Here is a 21494-nt window from a genome sequence, read left to right on the forward strand (position 1 = left end):
ATCGTAGTTGGCCACAATGAAAGTGGCACGCATAACGTCGAAAATAGAGTTCAGACACCGCTCTGAGTAAGACGAACGTGTTGTCCACCTCTAGACTTCAATGACGTTAAGCCGTGATACCTAAGACAGATCTGCACACGATGACACCACGATAACAGCCGGTCCTCACACTTACATCTTGCTCTCCTTGTGACAGTATACATCATATCAGTCTGTGACGCTGGTTTTGCAACTTCTTGCGTGCGTTTATGTTCGCCGCGACCAACACTTACCATGCACTGACCACAAAACATGGAGGAGCCGGGGCTTGAACCCGAGACCGTTCACACGCTAAGCGAACGATCTGCCAACTGAGCTACAGCTACACACACGACCAAGCCTGGCTATTCTCCATTCTTTGCGACTCTGATGTGCACGGACACGATGATTGGTTGGTTTGTAGCGGCGAAGGTACCAGAATACAAAGGCGCGGACACGTTCATATACACAAGAGTTCCTAGTAGTTTCGATGCTCTGGTATTACGAATGCAAATTCCGTCTGTTTTGAACGTCTTAAATTGAAAGGGCGGTCACAAATTGGTCCATTTCACTCCTTGTCGACAATCACACAGCACCTGAGGTAACAAGCACATCTCGAGCCCCATTGTGCTCTCCATTGTTCATGCCAACTCAGTGCCTCGCTCTTTGCTACTGTGTAAAACTCTTGTCGTCCAACTGAAAAACACTGGGACACAACAAGTTTCCGCGTCTCCATTGCACTGATCGTACTACGAAACGCTCCCCAAACTTGGCAATCACCCATGCAGATGACTTTTCCGACTTTACACGACGCTCACGCAACGCTCACGCTAGTGACAGCCTTATTTACAGTTCGACGTCGCGCCAAAGCGAATGAGCACATTTCGCCTACGGCTTAGGCCGCTCTTCTAGTGTGGCTGCTCTGTGTCTGCAGGCAGCGAGGGGCTGCAAGCTTCCTGTGTTCGCACCTATATCACCTGTGCTTCCTTGTCAGAGACAGACTATCGCAAAACATACAACTCACTCCATGAATTGATTGCTACGGCATCTGTTATCAGCAGTCACAACCAGCAACACCAGTAGCAGCCGACTGACGCAAAGAATGGGAACGTGCAGTGGGATTTACGTGAAATCGGCGCAAGGCAGATCTTTCCGACGTAGGCTTGAGAATCTTATGGGAACATTTGTACTGTTTCTAAATTAAGTGTAGGTGTGGGAGGAGGGTGCTTCCTGCGCACGAATAAAAGCACGCTCGCCAATTGTGGATGCTAATCGTTCGCTTGTATCTGCCTACACACCTCTGCCGGTTGGGAATTATTCCACTTGCATGGCAAGGTGCGCGTGTAGGTGTGTTAAAAATTCTGGAGGCGCTGGGTATCGATCCCAGTTCCTCTCGCACGCTAAGCGAGCGCTCTACCATCTGAGCTACGCCCACCCCCCCGATAACTTGTAGTGCTACATACAGTCATATCAACGTCACAGACCCTTGCACTCCCATTATTCCGCAGACAAACACTACTCCCTATGTATCAGTGAGGGTGTCTTTCAGGTTTCGTGCATTCTGTATCGAATCGTAGTTGGCCACAATGAAAGTGGCACGCATAACGTCGAAAATAGAGTTCAGACACCGCTCTGAGTAAGACGAACGTGTTGTCCACCTCTAGACTTCAATGACGTTAAGCCGTGATACCTAAGACAGATCTGCACACGATGACACCACGATAACAGCCGGTCCTCACACTTACATCTTGCTCTCCTTGTGACAGTATACATCATATCAGTCTGTGACGCTGGTTTTGCAACTTCTTGCGTGCGTTTATGTTCGCCGCGACCAACACTTACCATGCACTGACCACAAAACATGGAGGAGCCGGGGCTTGAACCCGAGACCGTTCACACGCTAAGCGAACGATCTGCCAACTGAGCTACAGCTACACACACGACCAAGCCTGGCTATTCTCCATTCTTTGCGACTCTGATGTGCACGGACACGATGATTGGTTGGTTTGTAGCGGCGAAGGTACCAGAATACAAAGGCGCGGACACGTTCATATACACAAGAGTTCCTAGTAGTTTCGATGCTCTGGTATTACGAATGCAAATTCCGTCTGTTTTGAACGTCTTAAATTGAAAGGGCGGTCACAAATTGGTCCATTTCACTCCTTGTCGACAATCACACAGCACCTGAGGTAACAAGCACATCTCGAGCCCCATTGTGCTCTCCATTGTTCATGCCAACTCAGTGCCTCGCTCTTTGCTACTGTGTAAAACTCTTGTCGTCCAACTGAAAAACACTGGGACACAACAAGTTTCCGCGTCTCCATTGCACTGATCGTACTACGAAACGCTCCCCAAACTTGGCAATCACCCATGCAGATGACTTTTCCGACTTTACACGACGCTCACGCAACGCTCACGCTAGTGACAGCCTTATTTACAGTTCGACGTCGCGCCAAAGCGAATGAGCACATTTCGCCTACGGCTTAGGCCGCTCTTCTAGTGTGGCTGCTCTGTGTCTGCAGGCAGCGAGGGGCTGCAAGCTTCCTGTGTTCGCACCTATATCACCTGTGCTTCCTTGTCAGAGACAGACTATCGCAAAACATACAACTCACTCCATGAATTGATTGCTACGGCATCTGTTATCAGCAGTCACAACCAGCAACACCAGTAGCAGCCGACTGACGCAAAGAATGGGAACGTGCAGTGGGATTTACGTGAAATCGGCGCAAGGCAGATCTTTCCGACGTAGGCTTGAGAATCTTATGGGAACATTTGTACTGTTTCTAAATTAAGTGTAGGTGTGGGAGGAGGGTGCTTCCTGCGCACGAATAAAAGCACGCTCGCCAATTGTGGATGCTAATCGTTCGCTTGTATCTGCCTACACACCTCTGCCGGTTGGGAATTATTCCACTTGCATGGCAAGGTGCGCGTGTAGGTGTGTTAAAAATTCTGGAGGCGCTGGGTATCGATCCCAGTTCCTCTCGCACGCTAAGCGAGCGCTCTACCATCTGAGCTACGCCCACCCCCCCGATAACTTGTAGTGCTACATACAGTCATATCAACGTCACAGACCCTTGCACTCCCATTATTCCGCAGACAAACACTACTCCCTATGTATCAGTGAGGGTGTCTTTCAGGTTTCGTGCATTCTGTATCGAATCGTAGTTGGCCACAATGAAAGTGGCACGCATAACGTCGAAAATAGAGTTCAGACACCGCTCTGAGTAAGACGAACGTGTTGTCCACCTCTAGACTTCAATGACGTTAAGCCGTGATACCTAAGACAGATCTGCACACGATGACACCACGATAACAGCCGGTCCTCACACTTACATCTTGCTCTCCTTGTGACAGTATACATCATATCAGTCTGTGACGCTGGTTTTGCAACTTCTTGCGTGCGTTTATGTTCGCCGCGACCAACACTTACCATGCACTGACCACAAAACATGGAGGAGCCGGGGCTTGAACCCGAGACCGTTCACACGCTAAGCGAACGATCTGCCAACTGAGCTACAGCTACACACACGACCAAGCCTGGCTATTCTCCATTCTTTGCGACTCTGATGTGCACGGACACGATGATTGGTTGGTTTGTAGCGGCGAAGGTACCAGAATACAAAGGCGCGGACACGTTCATATACACAAGAGTTCCTAGTAGTTTCGATGCTCTGGTATTACGAATGCAAATTCCGTCTGTTTTGAACGTCTTAAATTGAAAGGGCGGTCACAAATTGGTCCATTTCACTCCTTGTCGACAATCACACAGCACCTGAGGTAACAAGCACATCTCGAGCCCCATTGTGCTCTCCATTGTTCATGCCAACTCAGTGCCTCGCTCTTTGCTACTGTGTAAAACTCTTGTCGTCCAACTGAAAAACACTGGGACACAACAAGTTTCCGCGTCTCCATTGCACTGATCGTACTACGAAACGCTCCCCAAACTTGGCAATCACCCATGCAGATGACTTTTCCGACTTTACACGACGCTCACGCAACGCTCACGCTAGTGACAGCCTTATTTACAGTTCGACGTCGCGCCAAAGCGAATGAGCACATTTCGCCTACGGCTTAGGCCGCTCTTCTAGTGTGGCTGCTCTGTGTCTGCAGGCAGCGAGGGGCTGCAAGCTTCCTGTGTTCGCACCTATATCACCTGTGCTTCCTTGTCAGAGACAGACTATCGCAAAACATACAACTCACTCCATGAATTGATTGCTACGGCATCTGTTATCAGCAGTCACAACCAGCAACACCAGTAGCAGCCGACTGACGCAAAGAATGGGAACGTGCAGTGGGATTTACGTGAAATCGGCGCAAGGCAGATCTTTCCGACGTAGGCTTGAGAATCTTATGGGAACATTTGTACTGTTTCTAAATTAAGTGTAGGTGTGGGAGGAGGGTGCTTCCTGCGCACGAATAAAAGCACGCTCGCCAATTGTGGATGCTAATCGTTCGCTTGTATCTGCCTACACACCTCTGCCGGTTGGGAATTATTCCACTTGCATGGCAAGGTGCGCGTGTAGGTGTGTTAAAAATTCTGGAGGCGCTGGGTATCGATCCCAGTTCCTCTCGCACGCTAAGCGAGCGCTCTACCATCTGAGCTACGCCCACCCCCCCGATAACTTGTAGTGCTACATACAGTCATATCAACGTCACAGACCCTTGCACTCCCATTATTCCGCAGACAAACACTACTCCCTATGTATCAGTGAGGGTGTCTTTCAGGTTTCGTGCATTCTGTATCGAATCGTAGTTGGCCACAATGAAAGTGGCACGCATAACGTCGAAAATAGAGTTCAGACACCGCTCTGAGTAAGACGAACGTGTTGTCCACCTCTAGACTTCAATGACGTTAAGCCGTGATACCTAAGACAGATCTGCACACGATGACACCACGATAACAGCCGGTCCTCACACTTACATCTTGCTCTCCTTGTGACAGTATACATCATATCAGTCTGTGACGCTGGTTTTGCAACTTCTTGCGTGCGTTTATGTTCGCCGCGACCAACACTTACCATGCACTGACCACAAAACATGGAGGAGCCGGGGCTTGAACCCGAGACCGTTCACACGCTAAGCGAACGATCTGCCAACTGAGCTACAGCTACACACACGACCAAGCCTGGCTATTCTCCATTCTTTGCGACTCTGATGTGCACGGACACGATGATTGGTTGGTTTGTAGCGGCGAAGGTACCAGAATACAAAGGCGCGGACACGTTCATATACACAAGAGTTCCTAGTAGTTTCGATGCTCTGGTATTACGAATGCAAATTCCGTCTGTTTTGAACGTCTTAAATTGAAAGGGCGGTCACAAATTGGTCCATTTCACTCCTTGTCGACAATCACACAGCACCTGAGGTAACAAGCACATCTCGAGCCCCATTGTGCTCTCCATTGTTCATGCCAACTCAGTGCCTCGCTCTTTGCTACTGTGTAAAACTCTTGTCGTCCAACTGAAAAACACTGGGACACAACAAGTTTCCGCGTCTCCATTGCACTGATCGTACTACGAAACGCTCCCCAAACTTGGCAATCACCCATGCAGATGACTTTTCCGACTTTACACGACGCTCACGCAACGCTCACGCTAGTGACAGCCTTATTTACAGTTCGACGTCGCGCCAAAGCGAATGAGCACATTTCGCCTACGGCTTAGGCCGCTCTTCTAGTGTGGCTGCTCTGTGTCTGCAGGCAGCGAGGGGCTGCAAGCTTCCTGTGTTCGCACCTATATCACCTGTGCTTCCTTGTCAGAGACAGACTATCGCAAAACATACAACTCACTCCATGAATTGATTGCTACGGCATCTGTTATCAGCAGTCACAACCAGCAACACCAGTAGCAGCCGACTGACGCAAAGAATGGGAACGTGCAGTGGGATTTACGTGAAATCGGCGCAAGGCAGATCTTTCCGACGTAGGCTTGAGAATCTTATGGGAACATTTGTACTGTTTCTAAATTAAGTGTAGGTGTGGGAGGAGGGTGCTTCCTGCGCACGAATAAAAGCACGCTCGCCAATTGTGGATGCTAATCGTTCGCTTGTATCTGCCTACACACCTCTGCCGGTTGGGAATTATTCCACTTGCATGGCAAGGTGCGCGTGTAGGTGTGTTAAAAATTCTGGAGGCGCTGGGTATCGATCCCAGTTCCTCTCGCACGCTAAGCGAGCGCTCTACCATCTGAGCTACGCCCACCCCCCCGATAACTTGTAGTGCTACATACAGTCATATCAACGTCACAGACCCTTGCACTCCCATTATTCCGCAGACAAACACTACTCCCTATGTATCAGTGAGGGTGTCTTTCAGGTTTCGTGCATTCTGTATCGAATCGTAGTTGGCCACAATGAAAGTGGCACGCATAACGTCGAAAATAGAGTTCAGACACCGCTCTGAGTAAGACGAACGTGTTGTCCACCTCTAGACTTCAATGACGTTAAGCCGTGATACCTAAGACAGATCTGCACACGATGACACCACGATAACAGCCGGTCCTCACACTTACATCTTGCTCTCCTTGTGACAGTATACATCATATCAGTCTGTGACGCTGGTTTTGCAACTTCTTGCGTGCGTTTATGTTCGCCGCGACCAACACTTACCATGCACTGACCACAAAACATGGAGGAGCCGGGGCTTGAACCCGAGACCGTTCACACGCTAAGCGAACGATCTGCCAACTGAGCTACAGCTACACACACGACCAAGCCTGGCTATTCTCCATTCTTTGCGACTCTGATGTGCACGGACACGATGATTGGTTGGTTTGTAGCGGCGAAGGTACCAGAATACAAAGGCGCGGACACGTTCATATACACAAGAGTTCCTAGTAGTTTCGATGCTCTGGTATTACGAATGCAAATTCCGTCTGTTTTGAACGTCTTAAATTGAAAGGGCGGTCACAAATTGGTCCATTTCACTCCTTGTCGACAATCACACAGCACCTGAGGTAACAAGCACATCTCGAGCCCCATTGTGCTCTCCATTGTTCATGCCAACTCAGTGCCTCGCTCTTTGCTACTGTGTAAAACTCTTGTCGTCCAACTGAAAAACACTGGGACACAACAAGTTTCCGCGTCTCCATTGCACTGATCGTACTACGAAACGCTCCCCAAACTTGGCAATCACCCATGCAGATGACTTTTCCGACTTTACACGACGCTCACGCAACGCTCACGCTAGTGACAGCCTTATTTACAGTTCGACGTCGCGCCAAAGCGAATGAGCACATTTCGCCTACGGCTTAGGCCGCTCTTCTAGTGTGGCTGCTCTGTGTCTGCAGGCAGCGAGGGGCTGCAAGCTTCCTGTGTTCGCACCTATATCACCTGTGCTTCCTTGTCAGAGACAGACTATCGCAAAACATACAACTCACTCCATGAATTGATTGCTACGGCATCTGTTATCAGCAGTCACAACCAGCAACACCAGTAGCAGCCGACTGACGCAAAGAATGGGAACGTGCAGTGGGATTTACGTGAAATCGGCGCAAGGCAGATCTTTCCGACGTAGGCTTGAGAATCTTATGGGAACATTTGTACTGTTTCTAAATTAAGTGTAGGTGTGGGAGGAGGGTGCTTCCTGCGCACGAATAAAAGCACGCTCGCCAATTGTGGATGCTAATCGTTCGCTTGTATCTGCCTACACACCTCTGCCGGTTGGGAATTATTCCACTTGCATGGCAAGGTGCGCGTGTAGGTGTGTTAAAAATTCTGGAGGCGCTGGGTATCGATCCCAGTACCTCTCGCACGCTAAGCGAGCGCTCTACCATCTGAGCTACGCCCACCCCCCGATAACTTGTTGTGCTACATACAGTCATATCAACGTCACAGACCCTTGCACTCCCATTATTCCGCAGACAAACACTACTCCCTATGTATCAGTGAGGGTGTCTTTCAGGTTTCGTGCATTCTGTATCGAATCGTAGTTGGCCACAATGAAAGTGGCACGCATAACGTCGAAAATAGAGTTCAGACACCGCTCTGAGTAAGACGAACGTGTTGTCCACCTCTAGACTTCAATGACGTTAAGCCGTGATACCTAAGACAGATCTGCACACGATGACACCACGATAACAGCCGGTCCTCACACTTACAACTTGCTCTCCTTGAGACAGTATACATCATATCAGTCTGTGACGCTGGTTTTGCAACTTCTTGCGTGCGTTTATGTTCGCCGCGACCAACACTTACCATGCACTGACCACAAAACATGGAGGAGCCGGGGCTTGAACCCGAGACCGTTCACACGCTAAGCGAACGATCTGCCAACTGAGCTACAGCTACACACACGACCAAGCCTGGCTATTCTCCATTCTTTGCGACTCTGATGTGCACGGACACGATGATTGGTTGGTTTGTAGCGGCGAAGGTACCAGAATACAAAGGCGCGGACACGTTCATATACACAAGAGTTCCTAGTAGTTTCGATGCTCTGGTATTACGAATGCAAATTCCGTCTGTTTTGAACGTCTTAAATTGAAAGGGCGGTCACAAATTGGTCCATTTCACTCCTTGTCGACAATCACACAGCACCTGAGGTAACAAGCACATCTCGAGCCCCATTGTGCTCTCCATTGTTCATGCCAACTCAGTGCCTCGCTCTTTGCTACTGTGTAAAACTCTTGTCGTCCAACTGAAAAACACTGGGACACAACAAGTTTCCGCGTCTCCATTGCACTGATCGTACTACGAAACGCTCCCCAAACTTGGCAATCACCCATGCAGATGACTTTTCCGACTTTACACGACGCTCACGCAACGCTCACGCTAGTGACAGCCTTATTTACAGTTCGACGTCGCGCCAAAGCGAATGAGCACATTTCGCCTACGGCTTAGGCCGCTCTTCTAGTGTGGCTGCTCTGTGTCTGCAGGCAGCGAGGGGCTGCAAGCTTCCTGTGTTCGCACCTATATCACCTGTGCTTCCTTGTCAGAGACAGACTATCGCAAAACATACAACTCACTCCATGAATTGATTGCTACGGCATCTGTTATCAGCAGTCACAACCAGCAACACCAGTAGCAGACGACTGACGCAAAGAATGGGAACGTGCAGTGGGATTTACGTGAAATCGGCGCAAGGCAGATCTTTCCGACGTAGGCTTGAGAATCTTATGGGAACATTTGTACTGTTTCTAAATTAAGTGTAGGTGTGGGAGGAGGGTGCTTCCTGCGCACGAATAAAAGCACGCTCGCCAATTGTGGATGCTAATCGTTCGCTTGTATCTGCCTACACACCTCTGCCGGTTGGGAATTATTCCACTTGCATGGCAAGGTGCGCGTGTAGGTGTGTTAAAAATTCTGGAGGCGCTGGGTATCGATCCCAGTACCTCTCGCACGCTAAGCGAGCGCTCTACCATCTGAGCTACGCCCACCCCCCGATAACTTGTAGTGCTACATACAGTCATATCAACGTCACAGACCCTTGCACTCCCATTATTCCGCAGACAAACACTACTCCCTATGTATCAGTGAGGGTGTCTTTCAGGTTTCGTGCATTCTGTATCGAATCGTAGTTGGCCACAATGAAAGTGGCACGCATAACGTCGAAAATAGAGTTAAGACACCGCTCTGAGTAAGACGAACGTGTTGTCCACCTCTAGACTTCAATGACGTTAAGCCGTGATACCTAAGACAGATCTGCACACGATGACACCACGATAACAGCCGGTCCTCACACTTACATCTTGCTCTCCTTGAGACAGTATACATCATATCAGTCTGTGACGCTGGTTTTGCAACTTCTTGCGTGCGTTTATGTTCGCCGCGACCAACACTTACCATGCACTGACCACAAAACATGGAGGAGCCGGGGCTTGAACCCGAGACCGTTCACACGCTAAGCGAACGATCTGCCAACTGAGCTACAGCTACACACACGACCAAGCCTGGCTATTCTCCATTCTTTGCGACTCTGATGTGCACGGACACGATGATTGGTTGGTTTGTAGCGGCGAAGGTACCAGAATACAAAGGCGCGGACACGTTCATATACACAAGAGTTCCTAGTAGTTTCGATGCTCTGGTATTACGAATGCAAATTCCGTCTGTTTTGAACGTCTTAAATTGAAAGGGCGGTCACAAATTGGTCCATTTCACTCCTTGTCGACAATCACACAGCACCTGAGGTAACAAGCACATCTCGAGCCCCATTGTGCTCTCCATTGTTCATGCCAACTCAGTGCCTCGCTCTTTGCTACTGTGTAAAACTCTTGTCGTCCAACTGAAAAACACTGGGACACAACAAGTTTCCGCGTCTCCATTGCACTGATCGTACTACGAAACGCTCCCCAAACTTGGCAATCACCCATGCAGATGACTTTTCCGACTTTACACGACGCTCACGCAACGCTCACGCTAGTGACAGCCTTATTTACAGTTCGACGTCGCGCCAAAGCGAATGAGCACATTTCGCCTACGGCTTAGGCCGCTCTTCTAGTGTGGCTGCTCTGTGTCTGCAGGCAGCGAGGGGCTGCAAGCTTCCTGTGTTCGCACCTATATCACCTGTGCTTCCTTGTCAGAGACAGACTATCGCAAAACATACAACTCACTCCATGAATTGATTGCTACGGCATCTGTTATCAGCAGTCACAACCACCAACACCAGTAGCAGCCGACTGACGCAAAGAATGGGAACGTGCAGTGGGATTTACGTGAAATCGGCGCAAGGCAGATCTTTCCGACGTAGGCTTGAGAATCTTATGGGAACATTTGTACTGTTTCTAAATTAAGTGTAGGTGTGGGAGGAGGGTGCTTCCTGCGCACGAATAAAAGCACGCTCGCCAATTGTGGATGCTAATCGTTCGCTTGTATCTGCCTACACACCTCTGCCGGTTGGGAATTATTCCACTTGCATGGCAAGGTGCGCGTGTAGGTGTGTTAAAAATTCTGGAGGCGCTGGGTATCGATCCCAGTTCCTCTCGCACGCTAAGCGAGCGCTCTACCATCTGAGCTACGCCCACCCCCCCGATAACTTGTAGTGCTACATACAGTCATATCAACGTCACAGACCCTTGCACTCCCATTATTCCGCAGACAAACACTACTCCCTATGTATCAGTGAGGGTGTCTTTCAGGTTTCGTGCATTCTGTATCGAATCGTAGTTGGCCACAATGAAAGTGGCACGCATAACGTCGAAAATAGAGTTCAGACACCGCTCTGAGTAAGACGAACGTGTTGTCCACCTCTAGACTTCAATGACGTTAAGCCGTGATACCTAAGACAGATCTGCACACGATGACACCACGATAACAGCCGGTCCTCACACTTACATCTTGCTCTCCTTGTGACAGTATACATCATATCAGTCTGTGACGCTGGTTTTGCAACTTCTTGCGTGCGTTTATGTTCGCCGCGACCAACACTTACCATGCACTGACCACAAAACATGGAGGAGCCGGGGCTTGAACCCGAGACCGTTCACACGCTAAGCGAACGATCTGCCAACTGAGCTACAGCTACACACACGACCAAGCCTGGCTATTCTCCATTCTTTGCGACTCTGATGTGCACGGACACGATGATTGGTTGGTTTGTAGCGGCGAAGGTACCAGAATACAAAGGCGCGGACACGTTCATATACACAAGAGTTCCTAGTAGTTTCGATGCTCTGGTATTACGAATGCAAATTCCGTCTGTTTTGAACGTCTTAAATTGAAAGGGCGGTCACAAATTGGTCCATTTCACTCCTTGTCGACAATCACACAGCACCTGAGGTAACAAGCACATCTCGAGCCCCATTGTGCTCTCCATTGTTCATGCCAACTCAGTGCCTCGCTCTTTGCTACTGTGTAAAACTCTTGTCGTCCAACTGAAAAACACTGGGACACAACAAGTTTCCGCGTCTCCATTGCACTGATCGTACTACGAAACGCTCCCCAAACTTGGCAATCACCCATGCAGATGACTTTTCCGACTTTACACGACGCTCACGCAACGCTCACGCTAGTGACAGCCTTATTTACAGTTCGACGTCGCGCCAAAGCGAATGAGCACATTTCGCCTACGGCTTAGGCCGCTCTTCTAGTGTGGCTGCTCTGTGTCTGCAGGCAGCGAGGGGCTGCAAGCTTCCTGTGTTCGCACCTATATCACCTGTGCTTCCTTGTCAGAGACAGACTATCGCAAAACATACAACTCACTCCATGAATTGATTGCTACGGCATCTGTTATCAGCAGTCACAACCAGCAACACCAGTAGCAGCCGACTGACGCAAAGAATGGGAACGTGCAGTGGGATTTACGTGAAATCGGCGCAAGGCAGATCTTTCCGACGTAGGCTTGAGAATCTTATGGGAACATTTGTACTGTTTCTAAATTAAGTGTAGGTGTGGGAGGAGGGTGCTTCCTGCGCACGAATAAAAGCACGCTCGCCAATTGTGGATGCTAATCGTTCGCTTGTATCTGCCTACACACCTCTGCCGGTTGGGAATTATTCCACTTGCATGGCAAGGTGCGCGTGTAGGTGTGTTAAAAATTCTGGAGGCGCTGGGTATCGATCCCAGTACCTCTCGCACGCTAAGCGAGCGCTCTACCATCTGAGCTACGCCCACCCCCCGATAACTTGTTGTGCTACATACAGTCATATCAACGTCACAGACCCTTGCACTCCCATTATTCCGCAGACAAACACTACTCCCTATGTATCAGTGAGGGTGTCTTTCAGGTTTCGTGCATTCTGTATCGAATCGTAGTTGGCCACAATGAAAGTGGCACGCATAACGTCGAAAATAGAGTTCAGACACCGCTCTGAGTAAGACGAACGTGTTGTCCACCTCTAGACTTCAATGACGTTAAGCCGTGATACCTAAGACAGATCTGCACACGATGACACCACGATAACAGCCGGTCCTCACACTTACATCTTGCTCTCCTTGAGACAGTATACATCATATCAGTCTGTGACGCTGGTTTTGCAACTTCTTGCGTGCGTTTATGTTCGCCGCGACCAACACTTACCATGCACTGACCACAAAACATGGAGGAGCCGGGGCTTGAACCCGAGACCGTTCACACGCTAAGCGAACGATCTGCCAACTGAGCTACAGCTACACACACGACCAAGCCTGGCTATTCTCCATTCTTTGCGACTCTGATGTGCACGGACACGATGATTGGTTGGTTTGTAGCGGCGAAGGTACCAGAATACAAAGGCGCGGACACGTTCATATACACAAGAGTTCCTAGTAGTTTCGATGCTCTGGTATTACGAATGCAAATTCCGTCTGTTTTGAACGTCTTAAATTGAAAGGGCGGTCACAAATTGGTCCATTTCACTCCTTGTCGACAATCACACAGCACCTGAGGTAACAAGCACATCTCGAGCCCCATTGTGCTCTCCATTGTTCATGCCAACTCAGTGCCTCGCTCTTTGCTACTGTGTAAAACTCTTGTCGTCCAACTGAAAAACACTGGGACACAACAAGTTTCCGCGTCTCCATTGCACTGATCGTACTACGAAACGCTCCCCAAACTTGGCAATCACCCATGCAGATGACTTTTCCGACTTTACACGACGCTCACGCAACGCTCACGCTAGTGACAGCCTTATTTACAGTTCGACGTCGCGCCAAAGCGAATGAGCACATTTCGCCTACGGCTTAGGCCGCTCTTCTAGTGTGGCTGCTCTGTGTCTGCAGGCAGCGAGGGGCTGCAAGCTTCCTGTGTTCGCACCTATATCACCTGTGCTTCCTTGTCAGAGACAGACTATCGCAAAACATACAACTCACTCCATGAATTGATTGCTACGGCATCTGTTATCAGCAGTCACAACCAGCAACACCAGTAGCAGACGACTGACGCAAAGAATGGGAACGTGCAGTGGGATTTACGTGAAATCGGCGCAAGGCAGATCTTTCCGACGTAGGCTTGAGAATCTTATGGGAACATTTGTACTGTTTCTAAATTAAGTGTAGGTGTGGGAGGAGGGTGCTTCCTGCGCACGAATAAAAGCACGCTCGCCAATTGTGGATGCTAATCGTTCGCTTGTATATGCCTACACACCTCTGCCGGTTGGGAATTATTCCACTTGCATGGCAAGGTGCGCGTGTAGGTGTGTTAAAAATTCTGGAGGCGCTGGGTATCGATCCCAGTACCTCTCGCACGCTAAGCGAGCGCTCTACCATCTGAGCTACGCCCACCCCCCGATAACTTGTAGTGCTACATACAGTCATATCAACGTCACAGACCCTTGCACTCCCATTATTCCGCAGACAAACACTACTCCCTATGTATCAGTGAGGGTGTCTTTCAGGTTTCGTGCATTCTGTATCGAATCGTAGTTGGCCACAATGAAAGTGGCACGCATAACGTCGAAAATAGAGTTAAGACACCGCTCTGAGTAAGACGAACGTGTTGTCCACCTCTAGACTTCAATGACGTTAAGCCGTGATACCTAAGACAGATCTGCACACGATGACACCACGATAACAGCCGGTCCTCACACTTACATCTTGCTCTCCTTGAGACAGTATACATCATATCAGTCTGTGACGCTGGTTTTGCAACTTCTTGCGTGCGTTTATGTTCGCCGCGACCAACACTTACCATGCACTGACCACAAAACATGGAGGAGCCGGGGCTTGAACCCGAGACCGTTCACACGCTAAGCGAACGATCTGCCAACTGAGCTACAGCTACACACACGACCAAGCCTGGCTATTCTCCATTCTTTGCGACTCTGATGTGCACGGACACGATGATTGGTTGGTTTGTAGCGGCGAAGGTACCAGAATACAAAGGCGCGGACACGTTCATATACACAAGAGTTCCTAGTAGTTTCGATGCTCTGGTATTACGAATGCAAATTCCGTCTGTTTTGAACGTCTTAAATTGAAAGGGCGGTCACAAATTGGTCCATTTCACTCCTTGTCGACAATCACACAGCACCTGAGGTAACAAGCACATCTCGAGCCCCATTGTGCTCTCCATTGTTCATGCCAACTCAGTGCCTCGCTCTTTGCTACTGTGTAAAACTCTTGTCGTCCAACTGAAAAACACTGGGACACAACAAGTTTCCGCGTCTCCATTGCACTGATCGTACTACGAAACGCTCCCCAAACTTGGCAATCACCCATGCAGATGACTTTTCCGACTTTACACGACGCTCACGCAACGCTCACGCTAGTGACAGCCTTATTTACAGTTCGACGTCGCGCCAAAGCGAATGAGCACATTTCGCCTACGGCTTAGGCCGCTCTTCTAGTGTGGCTGCTCTGTGTCTGCAGGCAGCGAGGGGCTGCAAGCTTCCTGTGTTCGCACCTATATCACCTGTGCTTCCTTGTCAGAGACAGACTATCGCAAAACATACAACTCACTCCATGAATTGATTGCTACGGCATCTGTTATCAGCAGTCACAACCAGCAACACCAGTAGCAGCCGACTGACGCAAAGAATGGGAACGTGCAGTGGGATTTACGTGAAATCGGCGCAAGGCAGATCTTTCCGACGTAGGCTTGAGAATCTTATGGGAACATTTGTACTGTTTCTAAATTAAGTGTAGGTGTGGGAGGAGGGTGCTTCCTGCGCACGAATAAAAGCACGCTCGCCAATTGTGGATGCTAATCGTTCGCTTGTATCTGCCTACACACCTCTGCCGGTTGGGAATTATTCCACTTGCATGGCAAGGTGCGCGTGTAGGTGTGTTAAAAATTCTGGAGGCGCTGGGTATCGATCCCAGTTCCTCTCGCACGCTAAGCGAGCGCTCTACCATCTGAGCTACGCCCACCCCCCCGATAACTTGTAGTGCTACATACAGTCATATCAACGTCACAGACCCTTGCACTCCCATTATTCCGCAGACAAACACTACTCCCTATGTATCAGTGAGGGTGTCTTTCAGGTTTCGTGCATTCTGTATCGAATCGTAGTTGGCCACAATGAAAGTGGCACGCATAACGTCGAAAATAGAGTTCAGACACCGCTCTGAGTAAGACGAACGTGTTGTCCACCTCTAGACTTCAATGACGTTAAGCCGTGATACCTAAGACAGATCTGCACACGATGACACCACGATAACAGCCGGTCCTCACACTTACATCTTGCTCTCCTTGTGACAGTATACATCATATCAGTCTGTGACGCTGGTTTTGCAACTTCTTGCGTGCGTTTATGTTCGCCGCGACCAACACTTACCATGCACTGACCACAAAACATGGAGGAGCCGGGGCTTGAACCCGAGACCGTTCACACGCTAAGCGAACGATCTGCCAACTGAGCTACAGCTACACACACGACCAAGCCTGGCTATTCTCCATTCTTTGCGACTCTGATGTGCACGGACACGATGATTGGTTGGTTTGTAGCGGCGAAGGTACCAGAATACAAAGGCGCGGACACGTTCATATACACAAGAGTTCCTAGTAGTTTCGATGCTCTGGTATTACGAATGCAAATTCCGTCTGTTTTGAACGTCTTAAATTGAAAGGGCGGTCACAAATTGGTCCATTTCACTCCTTGTCGACAATCACACAGCACCTGAGGTAACAAGCACATCTCGAGCCCCATTGTGCTCTCCATTGTTCATGCCAACTCAGTGCCTCGCTCTTTGCTACTGTGTAAAACTCTTGTCGTCCAACTGAAAAACACTGGGACACAACAAGTTTCCGCGTCTCCATTGCACTGATCGTACTACGAAACGCTCCCCAAACTTGGCAATCACCCATGCAGATGACTTTTCCGACTTTACACGACGCTCACGCTAGTGACAGCCTTATTTATAGTTCGACGTCGCGCCAAAGCGAATGAGCACATTTCGCCTACGGCTTAGGCCGCTCTTCTAGTGTGGCTGCTCTGTGTCTGCAGGCAGCGAGGGGCTGCAAGCTTCCTGTGTTCGCACCTATATCACCTGTGCTTCCTTGTCAGAGACAGACTATCGCAAAACATACAACTCACTCCATGAATTGATTGCTACGGCATCTGTTATCAGCAGTCACAACCAGCAACACCAGTAGCAGCCGACTGCACGCAAAGAATGGGAACGTGCAGTGGGATTTACGTGAAATCGGCGCAAGGCAGATCTTTCCGACGTAGGCTTGAGAATCTTATGGGAACATTTGTACTGTTTCTAAATTAAGTGTCGGTGTGGGAGGAGGGTGCTTCCTGCGCACGAATAAACACGCTCGCCAATTGTGGATGCTAATCGTTCGCTTGTATCTGCCTACACACCTCTGCCGGTTGGGAATTATTCCACTTGCATGGCAAGGTGCGCGTGTAGGTGTGTTAAAAATTCTGGAGGCGCTGGGTATCGATCCCAGTACCTCTCGCACGCTAAGCGAGCGCTCTACCATCTGAGCTACGCCCACCCCCCCGATAACTTGTTGTGCTACATACAGTCATATCAACGTCACAGACCCTTGCACTCCCATTATTCCGCAGACAAACACTACTCCCTATGTATCAGTGAGGGTGTCTTTCAGGTTTCGTGCATTCTGTATCGAATCGTAGTTGGCCACAATGAAAGTGGCACGCATAACGTCGAAAATAGAGTTCAGACACCGCTCTGAGTAAGACGAACGTGTTGTCCACCTCTAGACTTCAATGACGTTAAGCCGTGATACCTAAGACAGATCTGCACACGATGACACCACGATAACAGCCGGTCCTCACACTTACATCTTGCTCTCCTTGTGACAGTATACATCATATCAGTCTGTGACGCTGGTTTTGCAACTTCTTGCGTGCGTTTATGTTCGCCGCGACCAACACTTACCATGCACTGACCACAAAACATGGAGGAGCCGGGGCTTGAACCCGAGACCGTTCACACGCTAAGCGAACGATCTGCCAACTGAGCTACAGCTACACACACGACCAAGCCTGGCTATTCTCCATTCTTTGCGACTCTGATGTGCACGGACACGATGATTGGTTGGTTTGTAGCGGCGAAGGTACCAGAATACAAAGGCGCGGACACGTTCATATACACAAGAGTTCCTAGTAGTTTCGATGCTCTGGTATTACGAATGCAAATTCCGTCTGTTTTGAACGTCTTAAATTGAAAGGGCGGTCACAAATTGGTCCATTTCACTCCTTGTCGACAATCACACAGCACCTGAGGTAACAAGCACATCTCGAGCCCCATTGTGCTCTCCATTGTTCATGCCAACTCAGTGCCTCGCTCTTTGCTACTGTGTAAAACTCTTGTCGTCCAACTGAAAAACACTGGGACACAACAAGTTTCCGCGTCTCCATTGCACTGATCGTACTACGAAACGCTCCCCAAACTTGGCAATCACCCATGCAGATGACTTTTCCGACTTTACACGACGCTCACGCAACGCTCACGCTAGTGACAGCCTTATTTACAGTTCGACGTCGCGCCAAAGCGAATGAGCACATTTCGCCTACGGCTTAGGCCGCTCTTCTAGTGTGGCTGCTCTGTGTCTGCAGGCAGCGAGGGGCTGCAAGCTTCCTGTGTTCGCACCTATATCACCTGTGCTTCCTTGTCAGAGACAGACTATCGCAAAACATACAACTCACTCCATGAATTGATTGCTACGGCATCTGTTATCAGCAGTCACAACCAGCAACACCAGTAGCAGCCGACTGACGCAAAGAATGGGAACGTGCAGTGGGATTTACGTGAAATCGGCGCAAGGCAGATCTTTCCGACGTAGGCTTGAGAATCTTATGGGAACATTTGTACTGTTTCTAAATTAAGTGTAGGTGTGGGAGGAGGGTGCTTCCTGCGCACGAATAAAAGCACGCTCGCCAATTGTGGATGCTAATCGTTCGCTTGTATCTGCCTACACACCTCTGCCGGTTGGGAATTATTCCACTTGCATGGCAAGGTGCGCGTGTAGGTGTGTTAAAAATTCTGGAGGCGCTGGGTATCGATCCCAGTACCTCTCGCACGCTAAGCGAGCGCTCTACCATCTGAGCTACGCCCACCCCTCCGATAACTTGTAGTGCTACATACAGTCATATCAACGTCACAGACCCTTGCACTCCCATTATTCCGCAGACAAACACTACTCCCTATGTATCAGTGAGGGTGTCTTTCAGGTTTCGTGCATTCTGTATCGAATCGTAGTTGGCCACAATGAAAGTGGCACGCATAACGTCGAAAATAGAGTTCAGACACCGCTCTGAGTAAGACGAACGTGTTGTCCACCTCTAGACTTCAATGACGTTAAGCCGTGATACCTAAGACAGATCTGCACACGATGACACCACGATAACAGCCGGTCCTCACACTTACATCTTGCTCTCCTTATGACAGTATACATCATATCAGTCTGTGACGCTGGTTTTGCAACTTCTTGCGTGCGTTTATGTTCGCCGCGACCAACACTTACCATGCACTGACCACAAAACATGGAGGAGCCGGGGCTTGAACCCGAGACCGTTCACACGCTAAGCGAACGATCTGCCAACTGAGCTACAGCTACACACACGACCAAGCCTGGCTATTCTCCATTCTTTGCGACTCTGATGTGCACGGACACGATGATTGGTTGGTTTGTAGCGGCGAAGGTACCAGAATACAAAGGCGCGGACACGTTCATATACACAAGAGTTCCTAGTAGTTTCGATGCTCTGGTATTACGAATGCAAATTCCGTCTGTTTTGAACGTCTTAAATTGAAAGGGCGGTCACAAATTGGTCCATTTCACTCCTTGTCGACAATCACACAGCACCTGAGGTAACAAGCACATCTCGAGCCCCATTGTGCTCTCCATTGTTCATGCCAACTCAGTGCCTCGCTCTTTGCTACTGTGTAAAACTCTTGTCGTCCAACTGAAAAACACTGGGACACAACAAGTTTCCGCGTCTCCATTGCACTGATCGTACTACGAAACGCTCCCCAAACTTGGCAATCACCCATGCAGATGACTTTTCCGACTTTACACGACGCTCACGCTAGTGACAGCCTTATTTACAGTTCGACGTCGCGCCAAAGCGAATGAGCACATTTCGCCTACGGCTTAGGCCGCTCTTCTAGTGTGGCTGCTCTGTGTCTGCAGGCAGCGAGGGGCTGCAAGCTTCCTGTGTTCGCACCTATATCACCTGTGCTTCCTTGTCAGAGACAGACTATCGCAAAACATACAACTCACTCCATGAATTGATTGCTACGGCATCTGTTATCAGCAGTCACAACCAGCAACACCAGTAGCAGCCGACTGACGCAAAGAATGGGAACGTGCAGTGGGATTTACGTGAAATCGGCGCAAGGCAGATCTTTCCGACGTAGGCTTGAGAATCTTATGGGAACATTTGTACTGTTTCTAAATTAAGTGTAGGTGTGGGAGGAGGGTGCTTCCTGCGCACGAATAAAAGCACGCTCGCCAATTGTGGATGCTAATCGTTCGCTTGTATCTGCCTACACACCTCTGCCGGTTGGGAATTATTCCACTTGCATGGCAAGGTGCGCGTGTAGGTGTGTTAAAAATTCTGGAGGCGCTGGGTATCGATCCCAGTACCTCTCGCACGCTAAGCGAGCGCTCTACCATCTGAGCTACGCCCACCCCCCCGATAACTTGTAGTGCTACATACAGTCATATCAACGTCACAGACCCTTGCACTCCCATTATTCCGCAGACAAACACTACTCCCTATGTATCAGTGAGGGTGTCTTTCAGGTTTCGTGCATTCTGTATCGAATCGTAGTTGGCCACAATGAAAGTGGCACGCATAACGTCGAAAATAGAGTTCAGACACCGCTCTGAGTAAGACGAACGTGTTGTCCACCTCTAGACTTCAATGACGTTAAGCCGTGATACCTAAGACAGATCTGCACACGATGACACCACGATAACAGCCGGTCCTCACACTTACATCTTGCTCTCCTTATGACAGTATACATCATATCAGTCTGTGACGCTGGTTTTGCAACTTCTTGCGTGCGTTTATGTTCGCCGCGACCAACACTTACCATGCACTGACCACAAAACATGGAGGAGCCGGGGCTTGAACCCGAGACCGTTCACACGCTAAGCGAACGATCTGCCAACTGAGCTACAGCTACACACACGACCAAGCCTGGCTATTCTCCATTCTTTGCGACTCTGATGTGCACGGACACGATGATTGGTTGGTTTGTAGCGGCGAAGGTACCAGAATACAAAGGCGCGGACACGTTCATATACACAAGAGTTCCTAGTAGTTTCGATGCTCTGGTATTACGAATGCAAATTCCGTCTGTTTTGAACGTCTTAAATTGAAAGGGCGGTCACAAATTGGTCCATTTCACTCCTTGTCGACAATCACACAGCACCTGAGGTAACAAGCACATCTCGAGCCCCATTGTGCTCTCCATTGTTCATGCCAACTACACACGCGAGACAGATCTACTGTGTAAAACTCTTGTCGTCCAACTGAAAAACACTGGGACACAACAAGTTTCCGCGTCTCCATTGCACTGATCGTACTACGAAACGCTCCCCAAACTTGGCAATCACCCATGCAGATGACTTTTCCGACTTTACACGACGCTCACGCTAGTGACAGCCTTATTTATAGTTCGACGTCGCGCCAAAG

General features: G+C 49.4%; 13 non-coding genes across 13 annotated transcripts; all 13 read right to left on the minus strand.

The window, feature by feature from the left end:
• Positions 1–1380: 1380 nt before the first annotated feature.
• Trnaa-agc (transfer RNA alanine (anticodon AGC)) lies at positions 1381–1454 on the minus strand. The gene has a single exon. It is a non-coding gene; the product is annotated as a tRNA-Ala (tRNA).
• Positions 1455–2968: 1514 nt separating this feature from the next.
• Trnaa-agc (transfer RNA alanine (anticodon AGC)) lies at positions 2969–3042 on the minus strand. Its single transcript has one exon. It is a non-coding gene; the product is annotated as a tRNA-Ala (tRNA).
• A 1514-nt stretch (positions 3043–4556) lies between these two features.
• On the minus strand, positions 4557–4630 carry Trnaa-agc (transfer RNA alanine (anticodon AGC)). Its single transcript has one exon. It is a non-coding gene; the product is annotated as a tRNA-Ala (tRNA).
• A 1514-nt stretch (positions 4631–6144) lies between these two features.
• Trnaa-agc (transfer RNA alanine (anticodon AGC)) lies at positions 6145–6218 on the minus strand. Its single transcript has one exon. It is a non-coding gene; the product is annotated as a tRNA-Ala (tRNA).
• A 1514-nt stretch (positions 6219–7732) lies between these two features.
• Positions 7733–7806, minus strand: Trnaa-agc (transfer RNA alanine (anticodon AGC)). Its single transcript has one exon. It is a non-coding gene; the product is annotated as a tRNA-Ala (tRNA).
• Positions 7807–9319: 1513 nt separating this feature from the next.
• Trnaa-agc (transfer RNA alanine (anticodon AGC)) lies at positions 9320–9393 on the minus strand. Its single transcript has one exon. It is a non-coding gene; the product is annotated as a tRNA-Ala (tRNA).
• Positions 9394–10906: 1513 nt separating this feature from the next.
• Trnaa-agc (transfer RNA alanine (anticodon AGC)) lies at positions 10907–10980 on the minus strand. The gene has a single exon. It is a non-coding gene; the product is annotated as a tRNA-Ala (tRNA).
• Positions 10981–12494: 1514 nt separating this feature from the next.
• Trnaa-agc (transfer RNA alanine (anticodon AGC)) lies at positions 12495–12568 on the minus strand. Its single transcript has one exon. It is a non-coding gene; the product is annotated as a tRNA-Ala (tRNA).
• A 1513-nt stretch (positions 12569–14081) lies between these two features.
• Trnaa-agc (transfer RNA alanine (anticodon AGC)) lies at positions 14082–14155 on the minus strand. Its single transcript has one exon. It is a non-coding gene; the product is annotated as a tRNA-Ala (tRNA).
• Positions 14156–15668: 1513 nt separating this feature from the next.
• Trnaa-agc (transfer RNA alanine (anticodon AGC)) lies at positions 15669–15742 on the minus strand. The gene has a single exon. It is a non-coding gene; the product is annotated as a tRNA-Ala (tRNA).
• Positions 15743–17244: 1502 nt separating this feature from the next.
• On the minus strand, positions 17245–17318 carry Trnaa-agc (transfer RNA alanine (anticodon AGC)). The gene has a single exon. It is a non-coding gene; the product is annotated as a tRNA-Ala (tRNA).
• A 1514-nt stretch (positions 17319–18832) lies between these two features.
• On the minus strand, positions 18833–18906 carry Trnaa-agc (transfer RNA alanine (anticodon AGC)). The gene has a single exon. It is a non-coding gene; the product is annotated as a tRNA-Ala (tRNA).
• Positions 18907–20409: 1503 nt separating this feature from the next.
• On the minus strand, positions 20410–20483 carry Trnaa-agc (transfer RNA alanine (anticodon AGC)). The gene has a single exon. It is a non-coding gene; the product is annotated as a tRNA-Ala (tRNA).
• Between the last annotated feature and the right edge of the window lie 1011 nt (positions 20484–21494).

Source organism: Schistocerca gregaria, chromosome 11, assembly GCF_023897955.1.
Source record: "Schistocerca gregaria isolate iqSchGreg1 chromosome 11, iqSchGreg1.2, whole genome shotgun sequence".
In the NCBI taxonomy this organism is placed as follows: domain Eukaryota; kingdom Metazoa; phylum Arthropoda; class Insecta; order Orthoptera; family Acrididae; genus Schistocerca; species Schistocerca gregaria.